General features: G+C 40.0%; 1 long non-coding RNA gene across 1 annotated transcript; it reads right to left on the minus strand.

The window, feature by feature from the left end:
• Nucleotides 1–304: 304 nt before the first annotated feature.
• On the minus strand, nt 305–4861 carry LOC139827928 (uncharacterized). The gene is made up of 3 exons (XR_011739067.1): nt 4493–4861; nt 1023–1147; nt 305–418 (listed from the first exon to the last, which is right to left on the minus strand). It is a non-coding gene; the product is annotated as an uncharacterized lncRNA (long non-coding RNA).
• Between the last annotated feature and the right edge of the window lie 16086 nt (nt 4862–20947).

Genomic DNA, 20947 nt, shown 5'->3' on the forward strand with positions numbered 1-20947 from the left:
ATATCCAATCTAAACCTCCCCTGGCACAACTTGGGGCCATTTCCTCTTGTCCTATCACTTGCTACTTGGGAGAACAGACCAACACCCTCCATGCTACATCCTCCTTTCAGGTAGCTGTAGACAGCAATAAGGTCTCCCCTCAGCCTCCTTTTCTCCAGGCTAAACAGCCCCAGATCCCCCACTCTGTTAGGCAGAGCTCCACTAGGGCTCTCCATAAGGAAATGGTCCCTCATCCCACCCCAAACACCACACAGGTTACCTGCAACCTCAGACTGTCTCATTTCGTAACTACCTGCTGCTCAGAATCCTTCCTTCATGTTCATTCCTCTGGTCAGCAGGCAGGGGTCCCACCCAGCCGCTCTCCCTGAAGTCCCTCCAGCATCCCTGCAAGGCTCCCCTCGAGGACCAGGCTTAGCACCTGCACAAAGAGGGGTGTAAGGCAGAACCCTCTTCACCTAGAGCTGTCCTTAAACATCCAGTGCCCAGCCTGTTATGCCAGATAAATATTTTCCTTCTTTAAGGCTACATTGTAGGATTACATAGATTAAAAAAAAAGAGAAAAAAGGCTTTCTCTTGCTGCTTTATGGTGATTTAATCTCCTCTAACATATTCTAACACCAGTAGGTCTTAATCAAGGAGTTGAAAACTTGTATTTTGTTTTCAGTATTCTGGGAACAAACGAGTAAGTCTGACTGGTATTGAAATAAAGAAGAGTCTGCTTTCCAAGACCAAAATAGTTTATCATCCTCTGTCCTCCTCAGTGTGCTCTCAGCTTTTAGCTCTTCTCAAGGGCTGCTGTGAATAACTGGTTTGTTCTTTACAGGCAGAGATGTAACTGTCAGGGTGGTTAAAGGGTTCTGGTCCTATATCCAGTTTTGAATTATACTTACTAATGCCTCTTCTTTCTTTCCTCAGATATCTAATTGCCATTCCCAGTTCACAATGTCGTTAGTTCCCCCTGCCTTTTACCTGGTGCTGCTGTGAACTCACCGCAGCAATGATTTAGGAGCTCTGCTACCTACCTGAAGTTTTGTGGATGAAATTCAAGATGTGTCTCCATCTGCAGGGCTTGGAGATTGCCATGCTGCCAGTTGCGTGACAGAGCAGCATGTATTGACAAGCATCCAAAACACAAGTGGCCCAGAAACTGTTGGAAGAGACAACAGTTAAACTCTCAAATATTAGGAGAACAATATTTTTGGTGCCAGATGGAAGACCTGGTAAGGTGAGAGCTGAATGACTCTTGGCCCCTGACTTGTCAGGTTTTGTCCTTCAGTTAAGACCACCACAGAAGGGCATTTTCCCAGGACAAACTCAGAAATAGGGAGAAAAGAGAGATTGCAGTAAAAAGAAAGAAGACAGGATTAAAAGGTAAATCATCATCTTTTCCCTTTGAGCCTTCCAGCAAATCCTTTGATCTGTTCTTGGAGTTATGGTCTCTCTGCTGAGGAAGATGAAGCAGTGGCCCTCACAAAGCTTTGCAGAGGTGTCTCTTTGGTTTGTTTATACCAGACATCCAAATTCATGACCCCTTTTTGCTCTGTCAACATACTAGACTTGGAGAAAAGGAGAAAGACTAGCAGTCATTATGCTAATACAGCTTGATTAGTGTGTGAAACCAAAGCTTGAAATCAAGTGCATTCTATCATTTTGACAGTTGGCCCAGCTACTATAATGAAATCCTTTTCCTGCTTTACAGCATGGTACTAAAAAATATTGTGAGTTGCTTAGATTTCAGCTCAGGATTATGTTTTCATTCCTATTTATGTGATAGCTGTTAAACAATGTAGATGAGATTTTACAAGGACCAAATCCTCCACACAAGTAGCCCCACTGAGCTGGATTTCAGCTCAGTAATACAGGGGTAAATATACATTAACTCCTTCAAAGTCAATGGAATAAATCCAGAGTTATGGTGGTGTAACCAGGTCACTTACGTTATTACTATTTTTGTGAAAAATAAAAGAAAAGCAGACATTTGCTTAAACTCTCCTGAGAGAGTCTGGGAGAAATTGTGTTCAGGTTTTTAGATGTGATGGTTAAGGAGAACAGAAAAACTGGCAGTGAAGGTTTTGTACCAACAGTCATCAATGAAGCGAAATTTCCAGAGACCCCAACAGGGAGTTTGGTGAAGAGTGAAGGATCTCAGTATTATACATAGGTCTGTTGTCAGAACACTAACGGAGTAATTGCACAGAGAAACAGCGTGACTGCTGTGAGCAAATTCACAAATTGTTTGGAAGAAACAGTACGTGTAATAGGTAGGAACACTGACTTTAAAGCACCGTTTTTTTACTTTGCATTTTAAGTTAGCTTACAACCCAGCATAGCATTTAAATCACAACACACTATCCTGAGAAACTACTGCCTGGGAAGGCAGCCAAGAGCTAAGAAAATTAGTGAAGGGAGAAAACACATTCTGTAAATGTTGAGCTTCGAAGAAGGTATGCTCTCGCCTGATATTTTTACAATTTCCTGGGGACTGATATTCAGATCCTTAAAGCAGTATGTTTTTATGTGAACAACAGCTACTTCCTGATGAGAACTGGAATGTTTTGCACCTCTGGTTCCTTTCGCTTTATTTCCTCCTATGCTCACTTCTCTCCCCATCTCAGTAACAGGTTATATCAACCGTTTCACATAAGACTACTAAATTCAGGTTAAAAGCTACAAGTCCTTCCTTCCATTTTGTCATAGACTGCAGCTTTAAAAAGGAAATGTAGATTGGGTGATCCGCAGCACTTTTTATTACTAAGCTATTATCTAATTTTAGAGAAAGCGGTTCGATTAGCTTAGTAATAGAACTGTAGACCACTAAATACTGTAACATTAAAAATTCTAGAAGGTTGTAGTTCTGCACCTTATTGGCCTGCCTAGATTAATAGTTATATGCATTTTTAAAATAACAACACATGATATTACAAGAGTAGAGCTTGGACAGAAGAAGTTCCCTTCAACTGTATTGCACAAAAGTGACTCAGGAGGGTGTAGTGTCCTTTGAAGATGCAATGCTGTATTTTGGGAAGCTTATGCAGATGGCTGCAAGAGAATTCCACTTCAGATAAAACTCATATTTTTAGGAGGAGAGTTATAGGATGAAGTGTAGGGCTGCTAAGTAAGAATGTTTCCATTGTTTAGTATCCTGTAATAAAATATGGGAAATAAACTGGAATAACATGGCTGATATAGTTTGAACTTACTGCCCAGAGATGTTCATAGATCTTTGCTGTAACACAAATCAAATAATGCTATAAATCAAGGACCATAAAAAGTGAGTAAAAGCAGCGTAGGTCACACATCAATGTTTTGTGAAGTGTGTGAGCTCCAAGTTGCTTCTTAAAGAGACACATCTGAAATATTACTGCAGTTGAATTAATTGAAAGTCTCTCTAAAGCAGTGTAGCATTAAATTTGTTTTTACTTCCCTAAATTGCAGGTTTTATGCATTAAATTTAAGCACATTCCAAAAGTTTGGCCAATGAAATAGTCCTAGGGTATTAGGAAATGGAAATATTTTACAGCTAAATGAAAGCGTATGTAAAATGCCTGAAACTTCTGAATGGAAAAGGGAAGGGAGGAAAGGATAACTCTTGCAAACTTACCAGAACTGGCAAATTACCACTGGAACTAAAAGATTGTGCTAGCATGACCAGTGATGAGTAAAGCTTTTTGAAATTGAAAATAATAAAACCTATTCCCATTCCTGCATGGGTCACAAGAAGTTGAACACATTAGATGCTTAAACACAGTAGAAACCTGTCTTTTCTTAAATGATAAATTGCTTTGCAGCAGAGAAACCTCACACAAAGTGATTTTATACTCCTGTTTTCTGTGAAATATGTGATTGGTTTTATGATCATTTAACTTTATTCTACTGCTTTCATATGGATTCTTATAATAAATTTTCAGCATTATTTTTACCAGTAGAATAGTAAAAAATAATAATAAGGGTTATATGGTTGTAACATATTTAAATTTGCATATGTATGTATATGTTACATTTTGCCACTCAAAATCATTATGAATTTATTACCTGAGATAGAAAACTGCTGAAACAATAAATAGAAAGCCTGTTTGAATGGTTTTATCACTTTTTAAAAAGCCCTGAACACAAAAATGACCAATCAAGGACATTTGCAGAAATACAGCCTTTATCCAATAAAACAAATTATAAAAATAGAATAAAATAATGCAATTATAATACAATATAATTATTGTAAATCACTAAAATAATTACTATAATAATTGCATTTTTATATAGCTACCATCAACAATTCCATAAGAAAAGGAATCTAGAAAACTAGGTAGCACTGTTTTTTCTGACTGACCATCATCCTTTCTGTCCACGGGATGCAGCACTAGTTTCAGGTACAAAACAGAAATGGTTCTGCTGGAATCTAATGCTGGTGAGGTTCTCCTGGTGTGCAGCACAGCCCCATCCCGCTTCTCCTTGCCTTCAGTACAGATATTGTGCCGCAGGTAAGCTACAGTACCTTTTTGCCTCCTGAAGGCTGCCTGTGGTGAGATTCTTCTCTAGAGAAGTTGGTCCATTTTTCAGTGTCTGTTCTTTGCAGGAGCCCAAGGCAGGAAGAGGAGGCCAGAGTCTGCCTTATAATTTTAGAAAGAGGTGCATAAAGTTCCTGCTACAATATACAGCAGGGATCCTGGAATTAATTGGGCAGAGGTTTTGACAGCTGTGATAGATTACAATTAAAACCTGATTCTTTTACATATGCACGACTTCAGGAGTTCGAGAAAAGGGGAGAGCTTTTCCCATGTGTGAGACCTCGCTGTTTGGCCAGGCAGACGCCTGCCCCAGGGCTTCTCCTCCGCCCATGGCAGGCTCCAACCTCCTGCCCCGGCCGCACACTTCCAACAAAGCACATCTTTTTGCAAGTGCTGTTAGAGACAAAGCCTCGTACTGACCTCCCACCTAGGGTTTTCTTCTGATTGGTTGCTGCATGCACCAAACCGATGGGAAAAAACCCAAGGCTGGGGTATGTAAGCTGAGGAGGTCCGCCCAGTGGTGTCATCTGAGTGCACACAGCTGCAGAGAAGGAGCCTCTGCACTCAGCCTCTCCCCCTTCCCTTGCAACCTCTGTAGCCAGCAGCCCTTGATATACCCTTGATGCAAATGCTTTTAGGTTGCAGCACAATGTCTGCACAAAAGAAGTGTACTATGAAAGGGATATTCCATTACATTACACAAGCTGCCATGCTGCTTCTTTTTTCTTGTATTCCATAGTGGATACTATGACTTCGTTACGGAATTCAAAAACTTCTTGCTAACCAGAATCCTGCCTTCCTGTGTAGGAGTGAGAGCAGAGTGGGCCCTGTTGCAAACCACTGACAGGGAGGGGATTTCTATTTTCACTTTTTTTGGCCAACTCGCCATCCGCATTTGACATGTTATCAGTCACATTTGACATGACAATCTTCTTCAGATACATCTTTCTTTCCTACAAAGGAAGGTTTTTTACACCTTCAGACATTTCAGGGGTTTTGTCCTTCACAGAAGACATGTAAAGATTCACAGCTTCAAGTTATAACAGAAGAGTCTGCAGTAAGAGTCTAGTAGGTATTAAAATGTGTGCCCTTTTGTGGCAATGAGAACGATTCCTATAGACGCAGAGACGCACAGACACGGAATTCTTGTCAGCAGCAAGAGCAGAGCCAGGCAGGGCAGAACAGAGCTGAGCCAGGCTGAGCTGACTTTTATTAACAGTTCTCAATTTATAGGTTTACAGATATAGGTCTGGACCAAGAGGTTAGACAGGATTTTTTTTTCAATAATAGTTATTTCAAATACACCACACTCATGTTGTGTCTGTTTCCAGTCATGTTACCATGCATATCTTGTGGGTGGTGTTCTACCCACTCATTCACATGCCCAGGCCCAATGTTCACACCTCATACATATGGGGGTGGTTTTCCAACCCGAGATATCATTCTCACTGGCCTGGGCTATCACTCCTTACAATCATAAAAAAACATACTTCTATATAACCTGTCCAAGGCTCTTTAGCTGCACCTGCACATCCTGCCGTTCCCACACCCTTTGCCTTCAATATTTATTTTTTTTTTTACATTAAAATGAAAACTAGATTACTATTATGTGGTCTTGTAATTTAATTTTTTTTCTATATGCTTTGCATTTTCTGGTCTCTGTAATATTCATCGCACCTTGCAGAGCCCAGAAAATGAGATGTTTCGTGCTCAGGTAATCACTTTTGTGGTAGAGGTGGATCTAAATAAAGATTTATGCCTGAATCACACACACTTATACTGTCTTCTTCTTGCATGCTGGGCAAATTTGATTGTGTTTAAACTTAGTTACTGATGACCATTGTCACAAAGGTCAAAATAAAACCTGTGTCTCCTGACCTGCTAGAAAGCAGTATTCAGCACTGCTCTGCTGTGCCGGCTGGAGGAACTTGTGCTCTCTTACAGTAATTGAACTCCAGAAGGGGAAAGACACTCACTATAGGAAAGCATAGAAACCCCCCTGCAAGGTGGTCATCATCATTCATCGGTCCTTTGCACCTCAGGAGCCCAAGCCTGAAGAGATACTTTTTGTTTCTTAGAAACTGAGCCCAGTACAAGAAAAGCATCTGCCTGTTTGGCAAGTGTGCCAGCCGTGCAGGTATCTGGCACTAACGTACATGTCAGAACTTATTAAACAGTTTGCCTGCTTAATACATAAAGAAAATCCCCTAAGGAAAACATCTTAGTTTTTCCTCTGATTTGGAGTTCAGTCCTATAGTCTGTTCCTTATTTGCTGAGGAGAAGCTCATGTTTAATTCCCATTTAATTTGATGGGCGTTTGAGCTGTTTAATCCATCTGTATAAGGAAGGCAGGATTTGGTCCAATGGCTTTAGAGGATAAAAGGCTCCTAGTATCTGTAACCAGTTTTGGAAACCAGTTCCACATAGATCTCAGAATAGACCAGCAGCTACTGGATACCAGTGAGTTTTCTTACTTTGTGAAAGTAAGGGTTAGAGCATCCAAGTAAAATAGTTGTTCTTCACAGCCCCATTACAACCATTGCATTAGCAAACTTTCCAATTAACCTCTGATCCACAGCTTGATGATGTAGCGATCACTCAAAGATGTTGCAGCTGTCCCAGAGGAATCTAAAGTGTCTAAAGTGCTAGATGCATTTATCACAGAATCTACTTTCTACCATAACAGATACTTTTGTAAGTTCATCCTCCAGCTGCATTAATGGCTGGTTTAACTAAAACACGTACTCAGGCTGAGTGGTCTCTAGAAAATCTGACAATAAATGAAGATAGCCTCTGTGATGTGGGGTGCAAATACACACACTGGAGCTGCTTTGCTTTGGAAATAGCTCAGGCAGAAATTGATATACAAGTGAGGCAGAAGGTATGTGTCAGACAAGATAAATAATCTTGTTCACCTACCTGTACCTCAACCCAAAATGACTAACTAACACACTCTGCTGCCAATATTGCATCTGTTTTAAAAATATTTTGATTCATCATTAAGCAATCCTCGGGTGTGAGCTACCAGCTTAAGCCTGCCTTTGTTTGAAGCAAAATAGACTGCTGGACTCAGGCATTTGTGTACTCCAGGAACTGCAGCAAATATGGGTAAAACCCTGTTTTTGTGTCCTAAATCCCAAGTTGTTCTTAAAGGAGGCACACAATGAGTGATGTAGCATACAAGAAAGTTAGATGTTCCTGTTTGGCACTGCTGGGCTGGGCAGGGAGCAGAGGCAGCCCACAGTAGCCCTCGTCCAGCTGGCCCTGTGTGCAAGTGTTTTGGAATACACTGAGTAGTTTAAACTCCTTCAGGTTTTCTCAATACAAAATTATTTCTGTACTTCACTGCAGAGTTTACAGGTGGGTAAGAGGTAACTCTTTTTGAGTTCGATGTCAGAGCTCACAAGATACTACAGAGAACAGGGAGACTTCTGTTAAAGAGTGAAAAAATGTTTGCCTTTTCTGTTTTGAATATGCCAACTCATTGGAAATGACTTTAAACTAAAAGTTGTGAGGTGAATGTGGACATCATAGGAGTATGGACAAGGTACAGACCATGGTCTGTAGTTCTGATCAGTGTCTGTTCCATTAATCTTGTGCAATAATTTGTCATTTAGTTTTAAAGCAAGCCCTCTTCTGACTATACTCCTAGATCTAACATAGGACAAAGCTCATGTGTGTGCTAGTAAATTACATAAATGGTAGAGTATAACTACCCAACATTAAATAATTTCACTGTTCTTGACTGAAAAGCTGCGTACTCCTCTCTGAAAGCCTCTGTGTGGCATGGAGGGAGGAAATGAAGTGTGATCCAAGGTGAGACCCAACGATGACTTCTCTGAGCACTGAAACTAATGAAGTCTGGTTTTCAATCAAAATCGGTTGATTTTAGCATAGATTTTAGAAAGTACAAATTTAACTGAATGTTTTCCTGATTGTGGTTTCATTCAAAGGTGTCTCTGTCTCTCTGTCCCCCATGGAGATCCTCCAGTGTCTAATAATGTGCATGTTGTTATTTTTCCCTCAGTTTAGACCCTGAGTAGGGTTCCCTTTCTACTTGACTGCCTGAACTTTTAGAAAACAAATTATTTTGGTGATTCCTCACTCAGATGAAATGTGGCCAGGATATGAAAACCATTTTGAAGGAATAGAATGGAAATAGACACACAAGTTCATACACACAGTTTGAACTTGAAGGGCAGTTTCCATATAAACCAATCCGAAAAGTGTATGAAAAGTGTAAACAAAAGATAAGTTTCAGCCTATGGGTTGAGTACAGGAGAGGGTAGAAGGAAGCAAGAAAGAATAATGTCCATAGCTCACGCACCAGTAATATCCATAGTTCATGCATAGACTACAGCCAAAACCTGGTAAATGTGGTGGGGCCTTGTGATAAGAACCTCAACTTTATCAAGGCATCAAGGAATTATGCACATTGAGAAATCCTGCTTGCTCAGTTGCCTATGTTAGGGACATAGCTAAAGTATAGCAGTTATAACAGTTCTTATCTTTGGCTCGGGTGTCTAAATTTCATTGTCCAAAACCCTGGACACAGCAAGGGTTCTAGGGCTTAGTGGAGCCACAACACAACAAAGAGGAATCAGGATGTGGCTGGGGCATGGGCAACAGTAGGAGGCGCGTCCAAGTCCTCGGGTTAGACATAGTTTAGCAGCAGGTTTTCCCCATAAAAATGGAACAATCACAAAAGGAACAACATACCTCATAGTAGGATATGAAACCTGTTATATGTTTTTTTTTTTTGTATTACGTAAAATGAAAGTTTCCTGTCTACTCGAAGTCGAACTTTAGCTACTGTTGGCTTTTGAAAATTCTCTTTGGTCTGACTTTGAAGGAGGCCTCCAACTTGCTTTTTTGTATTTTGAAGCAATACAATTTTTTTGAGCTAGTTATTTTACAGTCTGAGTTAATGATGATTCATTCAGTTTGCATTTCTAGAGCATTTTGTACTGAAATTATCACCAAGGTAATTAAGTGTTTGTTATCAGGCAATAATGAAACCTAATAACCCCTAGCAATTATAAAGGCCTCAGAACCTGAGGCTGAGATCAGCTAGGAAAAGAAAAAGTTGAATTTAAAGAGTAACACATTTTCTTGAAATACGCTCTTGCCTCTGTGCCCTATTTTAGTAATTACATTTTGGCTAAAAAGTGTTTTTCGTGACAGCAATGTTGTCAATAATTTTACATTGAGTTCCTTTACTATAAATTTAATATCTTACTTAATAGTCCAGCTTCACTGTGTTTGAATTGTTTTATTGTATATTATATTGCATACTTTAGAGAGATTTCTGCTTGTTATTATAGATCTGCTTTGAGAGATCAATGATTCTTTTATGATTCTGCAGAAAGCACAATGTTCCATGTTTATGCTTTGCCAAATAATTATATTGATTTAAATAGGGAATTATCTTAACAAACAGTGCATACAGCATATACAAATAATCTCAAAGTATTATATTTCCATAAAATTCAATGCAAAAAATGTGTTAATTTTATGTAGTTATACATGTTATGTGTAGTATGTACTATATAGAGGGAATATGTAGCATACTATAGCATACCATAATATACTAGAAAATCTGTATTACATATAATATGCACTCTTATATATAATACAGACTATATATGCTGTGTGTATATATGTATACTCTGTAATTAACTAAATAGTTAACAGAAGTATCTACAGTTAAAATTACATTGTAAAATATTAGTTCATTTTTAGAGTTAGTATGTATTTTAGTGTATATATTATTTTGAAGAGGAATAGAAATTCCCTTGCTGAATAGAGCATAGGGAGACAAGCATGTTTTGTTAAGATGCTCTCAAATTTTTAGTAAAAATTTGGTAAATTTAGTAAAATGGGAAAAAAGTGAGAGTATGCTGGTTAACTGGGTAATATATTTCCTTCAGAGCAACTAGGTGGATTTCAGCACAAGACTGGGTACAGTAAGGGATGATGCGATGTTTTGCTGGTTCCACCTGAAGACCAGCCCGTGCTGACAGAGTTTTGCTTCTGGTCTGTGGTGAGAGGGGGTGTTTAGGGCTCAGCCTGTGTACTCAAATGGATTCAGTCTGTGCTGAGGGCTGAAAGCTCCATCTTTTGAATTGGGTCTCCACTGATGGCTATTTGTTCAATCTTTTGGTATATGCACATTTGGTAAAGATGAGATGGTATAACATCTTCCCTAAGCAATAGGCTGGATTCATCTGCTGCTGGTAAAGAGAGGTGGAGGTGTATTTTGACACCAGAGATACTTGTGGTGTCCTCCAGGAAAGCCTTCGAGCTTTGCATCCCTCCAGGTTGCCCCAGCGCCCTCCCAGCACAGGCTGCCAGAGCAATCTGCTCTCTGCTGTCTGCATAGCTGCCATCACAGCACAAACCTCCTCACTGGGCTTTCTGCCACAGGCAGAGAGCTGAACCAGTTTATGTTGCAGTTCCTCACAATGAAGGTCCGGCTGTGAGTGAAGTTGTTCTGGTCTATATCTGGTTGCAGTTTGGTGCAGAAACTGGTTCACACTCATTCCCATTTTGAGGCAAAAAAAAAAAAAGACGGTCTGAAGCATTTTGAAGCTTGGGCTTTATTCAACTCCCTTGTCAGAGACTCTCCAACAGTTTCTGCCATCTCTGAGTAGGGAATGAGTCTGATTCCATTTCTCTGGTGTCGCTGTATCAACATCTGATCCTCTGCTGGGAAAACGTGAAGCCTGTGGAGCTATGCTAGTTTACATTAGAAGGGAATGTTCATTTTTCTCCTTCAGATACAAGGAAAGAGGTGGAAAACCCCATAGGGGAAAAGGGAGAGTGAGGCAATTAATTTGTGGGGTTTGGCTTATTGCTGGCAGAAGCGCTCATAAGAAGGCTGGCAAGACACTGATGGCAGATGCCTTGCTCAGCTCTGTCTGAATGCAGCAGTAACTGGAGTGGTACTTTGGACTAATCTGGACTACTGGTTCTTTTTTCCCTTGAAATGTGTATTTTCTTCCAGCCAGGAATCCTGCCTCCCACGAGAGGCCTAGTGGCAGGAGATTGCCTCTCAGCCCGTACGCTGGCAGCAAGGCCCTGCCCGTGTCCCTGCCTGTGCAGAGGGCTGCTCCCTCCTGGCAGACCCTGCTCCCAGGGCCTCGGGCACCCCAGAGCAAGAGCTGGTGGATCCAGGAGAAACCCCCAATTACAACTCTTCTCAAGCATGAAATGCAACAACTCTTACTCTTGAAACTCAGCGTGACTCCCATAATTTATTCATCCCAAGATGTATTCCTCCATCCATTATTTATTGGCGTTTGTTTTACTACTATCATTACAATTTCATAAACAGCAGCACAGAGAAAGAGATGGGAAGTCAAAGAGGGAGGTAGCTGCTGGACAAAGGCCCTGGGCTTGCTTCTGCCTGGCTGCCAGCTGCCTCTTGGTTTTGTGTAAAGGCATAAAATGGAACAAGCAAAGCTTCTCCCAGCTCTGGTCCCTTTGCTAGGTCAGTGGGAATCGTTTGTTCCACCTGAAGTCCTCTCCATATTCATTGATATTCTGTTAATGTGATGAAAACACTGCAGTGTACCGAAGTGGTGGGGAATGCTGACATGTGCAGAAGCTGAGAGGAAGGCAGGATGGGTGGGGAAGGGGTGTCGATGCCACAGGGCCACTGTCTGGGAGACGCCTCCTCAGTGCGTTCTGTGCATGCAGGTTTCTGCGACCAGGAGACATGCACTGGTTTAAGGTCTATTTGTACAATGAATAGATTTAGATTTACTACTTCCAGCTGCAATCCGGTGTGGGGATTACAAGGGAAATAGGAGACTGTGTTGAAAGGAGTAGGAGGCAATTTCTGTGCAGAATGTCAGCTCCCCAGCATCCTTCCTCCGCAGGCTCAACTGCCCAGGCTGTGGAGAGATGGTTTGGAGTGAGCAGTTTCCCGTGGCTCAGCCATGGCAACTGACTGACCCTATGTGGCCTTCACTAATCAACTGCAAGGCAATATGTGTTGGCTTAAACTGTTTTCATGATTACAGTATGGAGAGGGAAGTTCAAATATCAGGTACATTAACACACAAGACTGAAGGTCACTAGGTTTCCCATTAGGGAACTCAAGCCATTCTGTAGCACAGGGCTTTTTGAGATGTGTTATTGACTTTATAAAAGGCATAGCAACTTTGTTCTGAGCACTGCCCTCTAGACCTCCTTCTTTCAAACAATATACAGCTCTATTGTAAATCAATGTCCAAAACCACTGCAGCAACACTACTTTCATCTGGAGGGATCATTTTGTAGAAAAGAGATGTTTCTTTAAAATTGGGGGAAAAAAAAAAGAAGTATACAAAATTTACTAAGGAATCATTTTGAGCCTTTTCAATCAGCCAGGTCATTCAGTTCATAATACAGAAACACAGATTTGTTACTCAATTAGAAACAAAAAAAAAAAAAAAGGGAGAAAAAAAAGAAAAAAGAAAAAGATTGCTACTTTACTCCTATATAGAAGGGAAAATAAATTGCCATGGAATTAGATGGTAGCACATAAACCTTTTATGTAAATCAGGAGAAGAGGTTAAGTAGCTGTAAAAAAGGCTTTAGCCCTGGGAAACATGAAAATGGACTGTTTCAGATTATATGTGTTCTGGATTTTTAAAAGGACAACTTATCTGCCGCTTTTTTAAAAAACAAAGCCAAACCCAAGAAGCTGGAGTTTATGAAATACATGAATCCAGCAAAATGCAATCAGGGTCTTAGAGATGAAAATTTAATCAGGAAAAAAAGCCTTAAATAATACATGGAAATGTCATGGATATTTGAACATTTTGTTGCACAATATATGGTACATAGAGTTGTTTCTTACAACACAAAAAGTTGTATTCTTTTTTTATTTTTCTTTTCTGAGCATCAGCAGAGGTGAGAAGAAGAGCTGTGAGATGGAGGAGCAGAAGTCGATCCCCTGTTCTTCTCTTCAATAACTAGAAAGTGTGCCTTGCCTCTTGTCCTTGCTAGGCATGAATGAGCATATAGGCTTTAGGTCCAGCAGATCTGGGGCATGATCTGTGTATTTCAATGTGTAAGCAACCAATAAAATGCATTTTTAGACACTGTTCTTTTTCTTGGTCATACTTACTAATATCCTTTTACTAGAAATTAAGGGATCCCTGTCTAGCTGTGGCTGCAATAATAAGCTTATTTTTCATTATTTTCAAATAAAAACACTGATTGAAGAACAGTGTCTGTTAAATTGTGGTTAAAGCTATGGCCAAGGATGTAGCATTAGATAGGAAGACTAGTAAGTGGTAACAGTTTCCTTATTTTTGTGCTTGGAGGATACAGAGGAACTGTATACGTTTGCCATTTGGTTTAGAAATGCTATCCTGAAATAACATTTTCTCTCTGGATGTTACACATGTATTGGAACTGTATTGTATTTTTTAAGCACCTGCATCACATAAATCTGCATTGGAACAGTGTAAATTTGGGTCAGTTGTGCTCACACGTACAACATAACACACTATGTAGAAAGGCCTAAACAAAATATTTATAGTATTGTGCTGTATGATATCTTAATGCAATCCCTGCATTTACATTTAATTTAGCTGTTATCCTGCCCTTAGGGAAATCTCTTTTGCCCAAGAATGCACACACTCTGTAACAAATTGGATCTCAAAATATCAAAAAGAATGAACTGCAGTAATATTCATAGAAGGAAGAAATATCTGTGAGTTCACCATTATTGACAATAGAGAAGCATTTTTGCACCCGATTGAAACAGTTATTAAGCACTTGGATTCTGCATATAGTAGCAAAACTTTTAAGGAAAAGTGATCAGAATACTTATTACATAGTGAGATCCATTGTTGACATTTTCTGTAAGTTGAAAGTATATGATCTGTTCATAACAGTGTCTCCAGGTACCTGATCCTCTGTAGTTTAGGTTCCTGTTAGAAGTTCTCTGCTCAACTCCTGTGCAGCACAACAAGCAGTTAAGGATATTTGGACCATTTTATGACTCTCCACTAACCTCAGAAGGTGAATGGCAGTTTCCAGTGGTCTAGGAAAAGAATAAACCAAAATCAGCTCTGGGGAAATAAGTGTTTCTGATAGACGTGCAGTTAAAAATGAGGGGAGCTTTGTCCAAAATTGAAGTTCAACAGAAACTCCAAGCCATGTGACTTGAAAGCAAATCGAAGGTAGAAGAACAGTCTTTTGATCAAGACACTGACGTGAGAGCAAGCACATCTCAAGAAGCACATCTCAAGAAAAATGTTCCTGAATTCGGCATGCCTTTGCAAAGGTTTGCCACAGTCTTGCTGCACAATACAGCTGTTTTTCAGCCAAAGGTTTTTCCTTTGGAAAGAGCTGGTTGAAGGGCATTAAAATATTTTATGAGAATATATCAACCTCATCACATTCTTGAAGGTGCTTTATGAAAATATTTTGCTGTGGAAGGGACAAAAGGATTTCCTTATAATTTACCATTTTCTCTTTTGCACACTTAAAAGAATTTTGAGCCTTATCACCTCTAAGTGTTTCATAATATGTTGGTTCATGAAAAATTGGCAGCTTTTTGACATCTTGCCTTGACTTGTTACTAAACAAAATGTAAAAAATCTTTGAATTTCCTCTCCAACATATGTCCCACTTTTCAACCAGTGCACAGTGTCCACTGAGATCACAATTTTAATAAAAATGCTTTCAAAGCATTAATTCCACTGTTATTAATTCAAAAAACCTCTCAGATGTTCAGTATTCATAAAAGAAAAATCTTCTTTGGCTCACCAATATATAAATGTAATCCTTCAAATACAGCAGCACTAAATAATGAAGAGTCAAAAGCTACAGATCTAATTACCGGGCATTACTGGCTCAGGAGTCATGAAAACCTTGACTCTGAATAAACAACCCAGACTTCTATTATTAAAGTAGAACAATTACTTCTTGTAGCAAACAAACCCTGTGTCTTCTTACAATAAAGAAATGCATCTTTATGAAAAGATTAAATCATCTGATTATGTAACAGCATATTTGTGGCCTAAAAATGTCCAACCAGAACCAGTCCTGCTATCACTAATCTTTACACTGAATTCTAATGAGGGTATGGTAATGAGAAAAGGAGAAGAGAGCTGTCCATCAATGCAATTTGAGAGACGGGTCTTGCTGTCTTCCCTCAAGAGAAGGGAAATGTCAGAAATTTTATGACCAGCTCCACCACTGCCTGTCTAAGAAAAAGACGTGTAGGGCGGCATTTTCCACAGTGCTGCTCAGTTGGCTGGTTTCAGTAGGGGCAGGCTCAGCTCTTGCCATGGGAACTGAGCTGGACCACTGACAGCAGATTTCTGAAGTTGTTCCTCCCCCTTCCCACAGACACGTGGACCAAATCACTCCTTCCCATGGCAGAATTTAAAAAGGAATGATTACTGGAAGGAAATCTCTATAGATTGCTCCTTTGCATTGCTTGGTTGGGCTTTTTTCCCACATTGTAACATGCAGGGAAAGACTTTGCATCATTAACCTCAGAAGCAAATGACTGAAGTTGTGCTTTTGCTCAAAACCAGTGGTGGAGGTTGGGAAGTTGGGTGAGAGCACAAAGCAAAAGGGGACCATGGTGAAGGCTTCACCTCACCTTGGGGATCCCTGTTCAAGTGCCTGGCACCACAGCTGCCCGTGGAGCCCCCTAAGAAAGGGATTCTTTAGCCTCCAAGGAGTAGCAAAGGAATTGTAAAGGGTGTGTAATCTCACTAGCTTTTGTGGTCCTCTCTGTTCCTAGGCAGCTTCCTTTTTCCAAATGCATTCCTGGATGTCCACAGAGCCTATCACTGATTAATGAGAAAATAGCAAGATAACTGTGGGAATAGCTTGCCTTGAGGTGGTGCACAGAGCAATAGCTGCACTCTGTCTGCACACTGTTACTCACATCTGTTTGTGCATGAGCAGATTCAGTGTAAATCCTTGACTCCTGTCATATGAATTCAAATGAATACCATTTACCCATTTCTCAAAGAGGAAGATGATTTCCTAATTATGGAGGTGCCTGTCACTGAGAAATGAAAAAGAAAGGAAAGAAACCTACCAAAAATGAGAGTAATCTGTGTGGATTGGGAATTTGCAGACACTGGGTCCATGCAGGTGCGGAAGAAATAACAGTTGTAATACAAGCACAGGCACCCTGCAACATGAAGACTGTAGACACTGGAAGAACAGAGAGTCAGGCTTGCAGCACATGCTCATTGAAGCAGTGGAGCAGAGAACAGTGGAACAGGTATCGATGTGGTGCAATTAGATTCCAAATGAATGAGGCTCTGCATCTGGACTACAGGAGATAAAACATCAGGAGTGAAGAAGTCAATCTTAAATTAAGGCTGCTTTCCATGCAAAATGAATGAATTCACTAGTAGTTGCACAAAGAGGTAAAAATTGTATTCTGGGAAAAAAATACAAAGAGTACTCAGCCTTTGTGGTAACATGAGGCAAGAATTACTTTGGTCCTGGTTATATCAAATCAAGTGGCCAAGATCACCTTTACTTCAATGGTGTTGAACCATGTGAACAATAGACAACTGCTACTGACAACATATTCAAAGTGTCCTAATCCTGTAGGCATGTCTGAGTGAGCTACCCATTTCGGCATAAGAGACTTAAAAAAGAAATAAGCCATAAAAGACTAATAATTCAAATACAGCCGTTCCTTTGTATTCATAGTGGGAAAAATTAAAACCTTCCAGGTTAGAACTGAGGAACTAGGAAGTAGTGAGGACCTACAAGAAAAATGGTGGAAAAATATAGTACCTTGGTGAAGAGCTGACATCCCTCTTGAAAGGAGAAGCCATGCCTCACAAGCCTCTCGGAGATGTCTAAACATTCAGTTTGGGGTGACTGAGTTGATGTCGTCCGTCGGGATTTCCAGAAGATTTTGGGTAAAGTCTGTTAAGGAAACCTTGCAACAACAGCATAAGGGAAGAGAACTTTGTGTGGAAAAAAAAATTGTTAAAAGACAGTTATTGGAAGACAAGAGCAAGTGGTTAATTTGGCAGTGGAGAGTTCTGCAGGATCTATGCTACAATCTATGCTGTACAATATATTCACAAACAATCAGGGAAAGGTGATGAGCAGTGAGACAAAATTGATGTGGGACAGTAAAAAACACCAGTTAAGAAATACTGGCAAAAGACCCCATGTTCTTAATAATAACACAGTAGCAGCTGAAATTCAAGGTAAATCAATTGTGAAAAGAAAAATAAACCATAAGTTTACATCAACGCTGAGTTTACTAGTGACACTGTGTTCTGGTTTTGTTAAAAACAAGTTTCTCTTTTAGTGAATTTGCCTGTCAGCTAAAGCCTTCATGTTAGCTGCATTTTCCTGGAGAACCAGATACATGTTTTGGTAAACCTAGCAATGGAATGTGAGGTTACTGGTAAGGATTGATGCATATCTCACGAGAGGGGCAACCAGAAACAAGTGACCAAGAAACTGATCAACGGAGTGTAACATCCCATTCACGTGAATACTTCATATAAAACATCTCATCCCTTTTCCTTATGGCCGACATTAGCAGAGGACTTTGTGAGTCATCCCTGTGAACTGAGGCCTAGTGACAGACTGAATCCAGCTCCGGTTGGCTGTAGGGTCCAGGCCAGAACTTTGGGTGCTGGCTCTGCAGTTGCTGAGACTTACAAGATTGGTTTTATATATTTTGTATTATTTTCTCTATTTTATCAGTAGCATTAGTAAAACATTTTTAATTTTTCCAACTCTCTTCTCTCTGTCCTTCTTTCCCTCTCGATCGCCTGTCCTGAGTGGGAAGTGGGGAGAGGGAGGGGCTGGAGGAAGAAGTGGGAGAAAGGGGCCTAACAATACATCTGCCACGGTTTTATTGTCACCCCGCAATCAAAACGTCGGCACACTCAGAAATGAGATCCTGAGGTTGTGATAGACGGTTTATGGATATTTTTGCAGGGGAAAAAAAAGTGAAATTGTGAGGAAAAGAACAGAGAACACAACAGAGAAGCATTTCCCACAAGTATCTTTGAATACTGCATGCCATTATGATCCCTGCATTTCAAAGGATGTAGGGAAACTGGCGGGGTTTGGAAAATGACAACAGGCTCATCAAAGTTATTGGAACAGCCTCAGTCAAAGGCAGGATTAAATAGATGGGAATCTTTTATATTGAAAAAGAGATGCCTGAGGGATATAAGCCAATGAGTGACAGGAGAGAGTGGATAGCGATTGATTGTTCACAGTTTCTTCCACTACAAGAACAAAAAGACATCAAACAGAGTTCTCAGAAGCCAAATTCAAAATAAAGGAAAGGAGATTTTTTTTCTCAATGGGTAACAGACCTGAGGAACTCCTTGCCACAGGCCATTGTGAACACAAACAGTTTACATGCACTTGGGTGAAGATGTTATGCACTTATGTAAGGGACACCTGTAGAGGAAAGATGCTCAGTGCCCTGAAGCCAAGTTTGGTTCAGGAATCCCCTGAATTGCAGAAGGTTGAAGGCTGGAAGAGACTCTGGGGAAGGATCATATATGTTTATCCTCTTCCTCAGGCATATATGTTTATCCTCTTCCTCTGCTTTTGACCATTGGTGGAAACAGAATACAAGATTAACTGGATCCTTTGTCCAAACCGGTATGGTTTGCTTATATTCTTCTGCAATGTTATACAGGTGATAGGGCAAAGCAATTTCTACTTGCAGGCTGTGCTATGCTTGGAGGTCCAAGGGAAACCTTTCTGGAGAACAGTGTCAATCTCACAGTCTTTATGAAGATCCTCTGGCTAAAATATATATCCAGAGCAGTTCACAGAGAAATCTTTGTCTAGCAAACAAAGTAAATAAACCCTGGCATATTGTCATGTGTCCTGGAGAGTTGTCCAACAGACTGACATTGAATTAAAATGCTTAGCTGCAATTTGCTGAACATGAAAAGTTTCTGAATACTTTGACCCCACATGAGTATATTAGATAGAGATAATACTGTAGAGACCACACTGTAATTTGTAAATCTTCCTATGTCTTGGCAACAGGACCACATATCCCAAGTTGTAGATTTGTAGAAATACTGTGCATGCAATAAAATTGTAACAGCTAGCATTTAGGGCTGGATTGTTGGTTACTCTGAAGCTGCTTTATACATCACTGGCAATATAACGGGGGAATTAAACTGAGTGTAAGTTTACATCCATTTAAGTCTCTTTTATGCTGCCAGAGCAACGTAAAATGGTCTTAGAGCAGTGAGCAGCAGGCTGTTCCAGTTTAAATCTGCCAGTGTTTGAGAGAGGTAGTCCCTGCCCGTTTTATTTCAGACAGGAAAAAAGTACGAGGGAAATGGTAGGAGAATAAACTTGTCACTGATGCGGACCATAAATGCAAACTGCAGAGATACTTCCGTGATTTTAGGTGAAAAAGAAGAACAAGTTGAAAGAAATGACACAGAAAAACGTTTTTGTTTTTTTTTTTTAGATTTGAGCTGTTTCAACAATAATTTGTTGTCTATCAGACTCATGAGGCTTCACTAATGCTTTGTGAACTTATCAACTAGGATATCCTTTTTCATCAAATATCTTTTCCAGTTGATTAGCTTGTACCTAAAATGCCTCTTGGGTAAGCTACAAATTCTAGAAGCCCTAATAAACTGACTAACCAGTAATCTGTTCTCACTGCCATGCAGCTTTTACTTTTGTAATTCAAGGGAAGGTTATTCTTGTCGGTGTAATTTTTCTATAAAAAGATCTGATTATTCCCCACCAGCTCTCTATTTGACCTCACCCTTCCTGATGTAAATTTACAAATTAGTGTGGTACTACATGTATCAGCTGAATTCTGCATTTAAAGCCAGGCCTCCCCTTTTAATGAATCCACCAAGCCAGCATCACAGAGGTGACAGGTAGAGTTGCTTTTTACAAATTTTTGGCTGGTTTTTATTTTTAGATATATGCTGTTAAAAGATAACAATTAGTTGAGAAATATAAAACATCTTTTTTACTATGACACAGGTGTCTAGTACCATTTTTTGTGGCCTTCTGGGAAAGCAAATAACAAGAACTCACCTCTAACTGCAGCAGACTACCAACATAAAAATTAAGCCTTGCCTTAGCAGCTGTTCAGCCTAGTGTGGTGTGCAACAATAGGCAAAGCTCTTAGCCTACAGAGACTATGGGGGAAGTAATTCTACTATATTAATATAAGACATAGGTACTTTCATTATCATTAGCAAGCATGCTGGATTATTCATGAAAGCCCCACTTACAGATATAAGCAGGCATTTGCCATTTATTGCTTAGTGTAATTTAACTCAACACATCACTTTTTTAATGTTAACCTTGTGGAAGGTATTTTGATCTTAATAGGGTTTTTTATTAACGCATTACTAAAACTCTGTATCCATTTGCACCTACCCATCTAGCACTGGCTTGCCAAACCATCCATCAGGGACAATGTATAT

Source organism: Patagioenas fasciata, chromosome 4 (genome assembly GCF_037038585.1).
Source record: "Patagioenas fasciata isolate bPatFas1 chromosome 4, bPatFas1.hap1, whole genome shotgun sequence".
NCBI classification, from domain to species: Eukaryota; Metazoa; Chordata; class Aves; order Columbiformes; family Columbidae; genus Patagioenas; species Patagioenas fasciata.